Raw genomic sequence first — 6,296 nt, 5'->3', positions numbered from 1 at the left:
GGGAGCCCGGAGAGGGGGGGGGGTCGCTCCTGCGCCGCTTGGCCAAACTCGCGACGACCACCGGGACGGGCTCCGCTGCAGCCCGGCCTGCAGAACTTGCCTCGCCCGGCCCGGCCCCGACGGGTCACCTTCCCGCCGCCCCTGCCTGCCTGCCTTCCTTCCCCCAGAGTTGCGCGTCCCGGCCGGGTGGGGAGGGCGAGGGCCCCCTCGGGGCCATTACCTGCCGCCGGGGCGTGGGGAGCGGGTCCTGCCGCCGGCGCCATCCTCGGCCCGCTTCAGCCCCCCCGGCGGGTCCTTAGAGCCGGGCGCTGCTGGCTCAGCCCGGCGCGTCCCGCATCCCTCCCGGGCCGGCGGGAGCCTCCGGCGCGCGCGCTCCTCGCCCCACCTGGCCCACCTGGCCCTGCGGAGGAGGGGAGCGGGGCGGCGCCGGCCTTTCGCGCTGGGCGAGGGAGGGAGGGAGAAAGAAAGATCGCTGCCTCCTGCAAGCCGGTGCGAAAGTTGCGAAGCTGGCTGGGCAGGTCTGTTTCGGTTTTAACAGGACGCGCGGGGCGGGGGGGGGAGAGGAGGAGGAGGAGGAGGAGGAGAGGCGGCTCTCGTTAACCCCTTCGGGCCCGCAGCCCTGCGCTCACCTCCTCGCTACCTGGCCTGGCCTTGTGGACCCGCAGAGTAGGAAAGCAGGTCGTGACTCACCGGCTTACTTAACCCCTTCTATCTGAAGAAGTGAGCTGTGGCTCACGAAAGCTCATCCCCTGCCAGAAAATATTTCTGTCAGTCTTTAAGGTGCTCCTGGACTCTGGCTCTTTTCTCTGAAGAAGTGAGCTGTGGCTCACGAAAGCTCATCCCCTGCCAGAAAATATTTCTGTCAGTCTTTAAGGTGCTCCTGGACTCTGGCTCTTTTCTCTGAAGAAGTGAGCTGTGGCTCACGAAAGCTCCTACCCTGCCAGAAAATATTTCTGTCAGTCTTTAAGGTGCTACTGGATTCTGGCTCTTTTCTCTGAAGAAGTGAGCTGTGGCTCGAGAAAGCTCCTACCCTGCCAGAAAATATTGTTGTTAGTCTTTCAGGTGCTCCTGGACTCTTGCCCTTTTCTACTTAACCCCTTCAGGCAGGGAGCATGCCCAGGCTGGAATGATGCGCAGCCAGAAGCTGTAGGAAGGCGGGTTGGCAGTAGGGAGGATGCTCCGTCACCATCCCTCTGTTAGGCCAAAGCCACTGGGGGTCTGTTTGTGCAGCCAGCCTTTGAGAATAACCCGAGGCTGCAAGTGGTTTTGTTCACACGCACACACACACACACACCCCAGCCAGGCAGTGCCTTTACCAACATTTTGACAGTGAAGATGACATATTTGGGGGAAAGCCCTCCCCTTCCCCAACAGCCCCTAGCAACTGAGCAATCAGATGACATTACAGAATAATTCATGTCCCTGGCTGTTGTCGTCCTCTTCACCGCAGCTACGCCACCCCCTATCTCCCAGCCTCTTCCTTTTTTGGATTTTAATGAGCGACAGATTTTTTTTTTCATGTACTTGATACTGGAAGGCCCTGATGGTCTCCTGACTAAAAATACACCCCTCTCCTTCTGTGGTGGAGGGGAATCAGGAACCAGTTCCCACTAACCACCCACCTACCTACTGTGAGAAAGCAGGAGGGTGAGCAGCCCTGCGCGTACTCTTCGGAAAGTCACCGCCGTCAGCAGGGTGCTGCAAAGATGGTGTTGCCGAGGTGGCCCTACCGTGAGGTAAGGCAGCCACCTCACGCAATGGATTTTGGGCGCCGACTTAACCCCTGGTGGCATAAAATGCTGAGACTGTCTCTTGTACAAGCCACATTAAAATGAATAACTGCAGGAGCACAGGAGTTCCAAGCAGCATTCATTTCAGTGAGACTTGTACATAATAAGGTATTTGGTGGACTGTTCCCCATCTTGATGGGGAAAGGGTGCCATTTTTTTTCTCCTTCAAGTCCCGAAACATCTTAGACTGGCCCTGTACCATCAGATAAAATAAAAGGGATATTGAAAAATCTTCCCAGAAAGACCTCAGATCATGGACTTCACAGTGATGATTTTCATTGTACAGTTACTATCTTATTTTTTAAAAAAATTATAAAAGTGTCTGGCCAGTTAAATTCCCAGGCATAAATAAGCATATGAATAGTAGAGGAATTTGCCTGCTTCTCTGTCTGATCTTTGCATCTCCTGACGAGAGTTGAAAATCTTACCTTCAACTTTCTGACCCAGCTGTTCATCTCTCCAGTTCTTCCCAGTTATAGTTACAGCTTCTTCATTTTCTTCTTAAACTCATGTTTATTTGATAATGTTCCATGGGAGAGAACTATGCACTAAATAATAATTACTAAAAGGCAAACCAATACACAGATTTGGGATTAGGGAGTCACATTGGGCACATAAAGGTAAAGGTCCCCTGTGCAAGCACCGGGTCATTCCTGACCCATGGGGTGACATCACATCACATCCCGACGTTTCCAAGGCAGACTTTGTTTTACAGGGTGGTTTGCCAGTGCCTTCCCCAGTCATCTTCCCTTTACCCCCAGTAAGCTGGGTACTCATTTTACCGACCTTGGAAGGATGGAAGGCTGAGTCAACCTTGAGCCGGCTGCCTGAAACCACATAGGCCTTTAAAAATAAAGATCAAAGATTAGGACTGAAGAAGTCCCCTGCCACGTTCAGCCTTAACAGCCAGACGATGTGTGTCCTTGGGTCTGTGCGTGAGGCTCTGTCCCATATGTCTTTCTTTAAGGAAGTGAGTTCTATTAATATATGGAGCAGGACTTTTCAGTTGAGGCATTCAAACTGCACCCCAGCTTGCCTAGATATGTTTACCAGTCCCCTACATTCTATGTGTCCTGCTGAATAGTAAAGATGTTCCTGTTTTCTGAAGCATAGTGGTTTATTATTACAAGTAGCATATTGTACTGGAGGGGTTATTTGCTTATTGGAACTGTAGCCCACCATATCCTGGCCTGGAGCATTCTATCCTATTCATCCCTATACCTAAGAATCTGTACGAGATGTCTTTTGAACTATGCCTATTAAAGGTTAATGAATGAATGAATGACTACTAAAACCATGTTTGAATAAAAATGTCTTACACCACCACTGGAAGATGTATAGGCTTGATTGTTGGTGACTCTGCAGGGAAAGAAAATTCCAAAGTTGATGAGCAGTCTCCAAGAAAGTCCCTCGATCTGACTTGATTTGTCACTTCGATTATTTACTTAAGAGCATTCCCAGTCAATGATAAAGGTAGTGGTGGACCTTTGAGTGTGCTGGATCTGCACAATTTAGGGTCATTATCAACCTGCAATGTGCTCATGCCAAACCACACCCAAGACTGATCACTGCTGTATGTAAAGTGGCATGTGTCCTACCTTAGGCTAGAGAAAGTTCCTTGGACCTAAGGAGCCTACCTGCAACATATGTGGCTCTTCTATTGGAAGAAGACTTCTTAGGCTGGAGGAAGGCTTCAGACTTTGGTCAGTGGAGTGGTAGGATGCATGTTAGTATGCTTGGTGTAATAATTATGCTCTATTTGCTGCATTTTTTATTTTATTATTGGTCATACTGAACACCCTGTGAAAAGGTGACAGAAATTTCATAAATAAAATGTTCAAGTTTTGCTGGAAGACATGTTATCAATGGGAGCCTGAAATCTCTTCCCCTCGCGTGGAGATGGGTCAGAGTCAAACAACGCATTACAGTGACCATGGGTCCAACCTGTGGGTGCTGATACCATTTCAGAGGAAATTTTAGGCATTTAAAAATTGCTGCAACTGGCCTTCACTTTGGTCGTACCAGGTGATCTTGTTCCCTTTTCAAGTACTGAAATAGTCATAGGGGGGGGGCTGTTTCATCACTTGAAGAGGTGGGCAACTATATCACCTGGTGCTACCACAGCATGGGCCCAATCGTAACGCTGTAATGTAGGCTGGCCCTCAGACAAGAAGCTGAACCAAACAATTATAAGTAGGCTAAGCCAGCCAACTATAGTAGACAAGGGACTGTTTTAGAAATAAACGAGTGAGGTTTCCACCATGGCAGTGTGACAATGAAATCCCTTAAAGATTCGTCCATGTTTGACATGACAGTTTGCGTGATGTCCTGAGAGACTTCCAGTAGTGTGACAGGGTTCAAGAAGGAATATCAAAGCATTCTTGCTTCTCTTGTCATGTGGATGCTCCAAAAACAATGCCAAATTCCACTTAAGACAAGAAACTAAAGCAAACCACCCATGTGGAAGCAGCCAAATAGAACCTTTTTGTTTCACTTTCCTCTTTCTTAATTATAGTTGCTTCCCTTTATCCCCCTGCATCAACAACTAATTTTTCAGGAGCCGTATTTTCAGCAAAAGGGATAAGGAGGTGTTAACACTGGCTCTGTCTACTGGTTCTTTCCCACATAAGCCAAGACACAAGCAAAGGGCTCTTCAACACTATCTCAATGGGAACAGCAGCAAAACATTGCCAAAGCCTGTCCCTCAGGAACCTCAGCTGCTTATTTTCCAGCATGGGAACAAGTGACTGAGGAGCATAAGGGTAGGGTTTTTCGAAAACCTGCTTTGCACTGCCTCATTGTATATCTGAGCTTGTGAGAATGTGGTTAAGGTGCATAATAGTTATGGGGGGGGGTCCTTGGGACCAGGGGATCTGCCTAGGAGCCAGGTGAAAAGCCTTTCAAGACCCAAGACTTACCCAGAGGATAAATGGAGAGATGAAATTAAATAGGCCCATGACCACTCCAAAGGGAAATTTGCTTTAAAAGGGAAAAAAAGGCAATGCGCTTGATTTGAATGTGTTGGAAAAGGGGGAATGCATACTAATTCAAAGACAAATGTCTTTTAAAATGTTCTTGCAAAGGCAGGACCTTGCTGTGTGGCACCAGGTAGCCTTTCACTTGTTTTTTAAAGGGCTGCATGAGTGCTCATAAAGATGTAGATATGCACATAAACAAGCACCACTGAAACAAAATTTAAGATAAACCAGTTATAATATATATTCATTTTTAAGGGGAAATGCTTTGTCAGAAGTGATGTCATAGGTACTATCCAACAGATTACTATTTATTTGTTTGTTTGCTTGTTTGTTTGTTTGTGGCTATTTTCCGTTAGCTTTTGTTTCCAAAATTTTAACTATTTTCATTATTTTTGGTCCTAGCCAATTACTGCGTTATGTGCTAGAACAGCTCCAGCTTGCCAGGCCAGGCTTCAGCAAGCAAAGAATCTCTCCTGCCTCCCTCTGGCACTGTAGTACACCCTGTGAAATTAATTCACATTATTAATATCAGACAGCCTAGGATTACATTTCTCAGGGTACACAGAGACATAATATCTTGGATGTGTCAGAAAGAGCATCCTGGGGAACTGAGGACTAGAGAGGTTCTCTGCCCATGACCCACGCCACATCCAGCCTGGCTGAGTAGGAAGCAGTAGCCTTCAACTTCAGGACACAGGTTACACAGGGAACAGGTGGAGGCAAGGCCCCACCTCACAATTATATTGACTCTCATCTCTCTGAACTCTAAATCAGAGAGCCACCTGATTAGCAGAATAATGAAGAGATCAAAATATTAGCAGATGTCGTTGACTTTTTAATTTGTTCCTCTTATAATGACATCAGTGAAAATATCCTTCTTGTTCAGTTTTTTTAATTTACTAGTATTCAAATGCACACCTCTGATAAGTAGCAGCAGCAGGCATGTTGTAGTTGAGTCTTTTCCCTGACACCGCTTGACGTGCTACGAAACAAGTCTGACCAGCAGTCATAGGACAGAAAGAACTGAATGTGTGCACCATAAGCAACACCGCTCACAAACTTCCTAAGGGTTATTGTCTGTAAACGGACCATAGTCTTGATAGAGATCCACTGGCAGGGATAATTCAGGTCCCTGCAGGAGGGGAAGTAGCCTCTCAAAACTGCATGATCTAGGGTGCCTGATGGACAATTCAGATGCAAACATTACACACATCTTGGTTCCACTATGCAATTAATAGTTATTGTATAAAGTTCTACCACTGAGCCACAGGCCCTCCCCAAAGTTAGCAATCACAGGGGAAACACAAGTAATATAACATACAGCAAGTCTGAAAGACCTGGCAGTGCTGCCTATGGTTATTCTTTACATGTCTAAATAAAGAATATGCAGGACGGGCAGAGCAATCCTGAGCGCGGCCTGTGCTGCCACAGCCAGCCACAGTATAACTGTGGTGCTGCTAATCTGCTCCCTAGAGGGTTTGGTAAGGCAGCAGCTGGCAGGAAAAAGTGGCTGTAGCTGGTTCTTCGT

Source organism: Euleptes europaea, chromosome 1 (assembly GCF_029931775.1).
Source record: "Euleptes europaea isolate rEulEur1 chromosome 1, rEulEur1.hap1, whole genome shotgun sequence".
NCBI lineage: Eukaryota > Metazoa > Chordata > Lepidosauria > Squamata > Sphaerodactylidae > Euleptes > Euleptes europaea.
The sequence above is the reverse complement of the archived record's forward strand: the minus strand, read 5'-3'. Positions refer to the sequence as shown.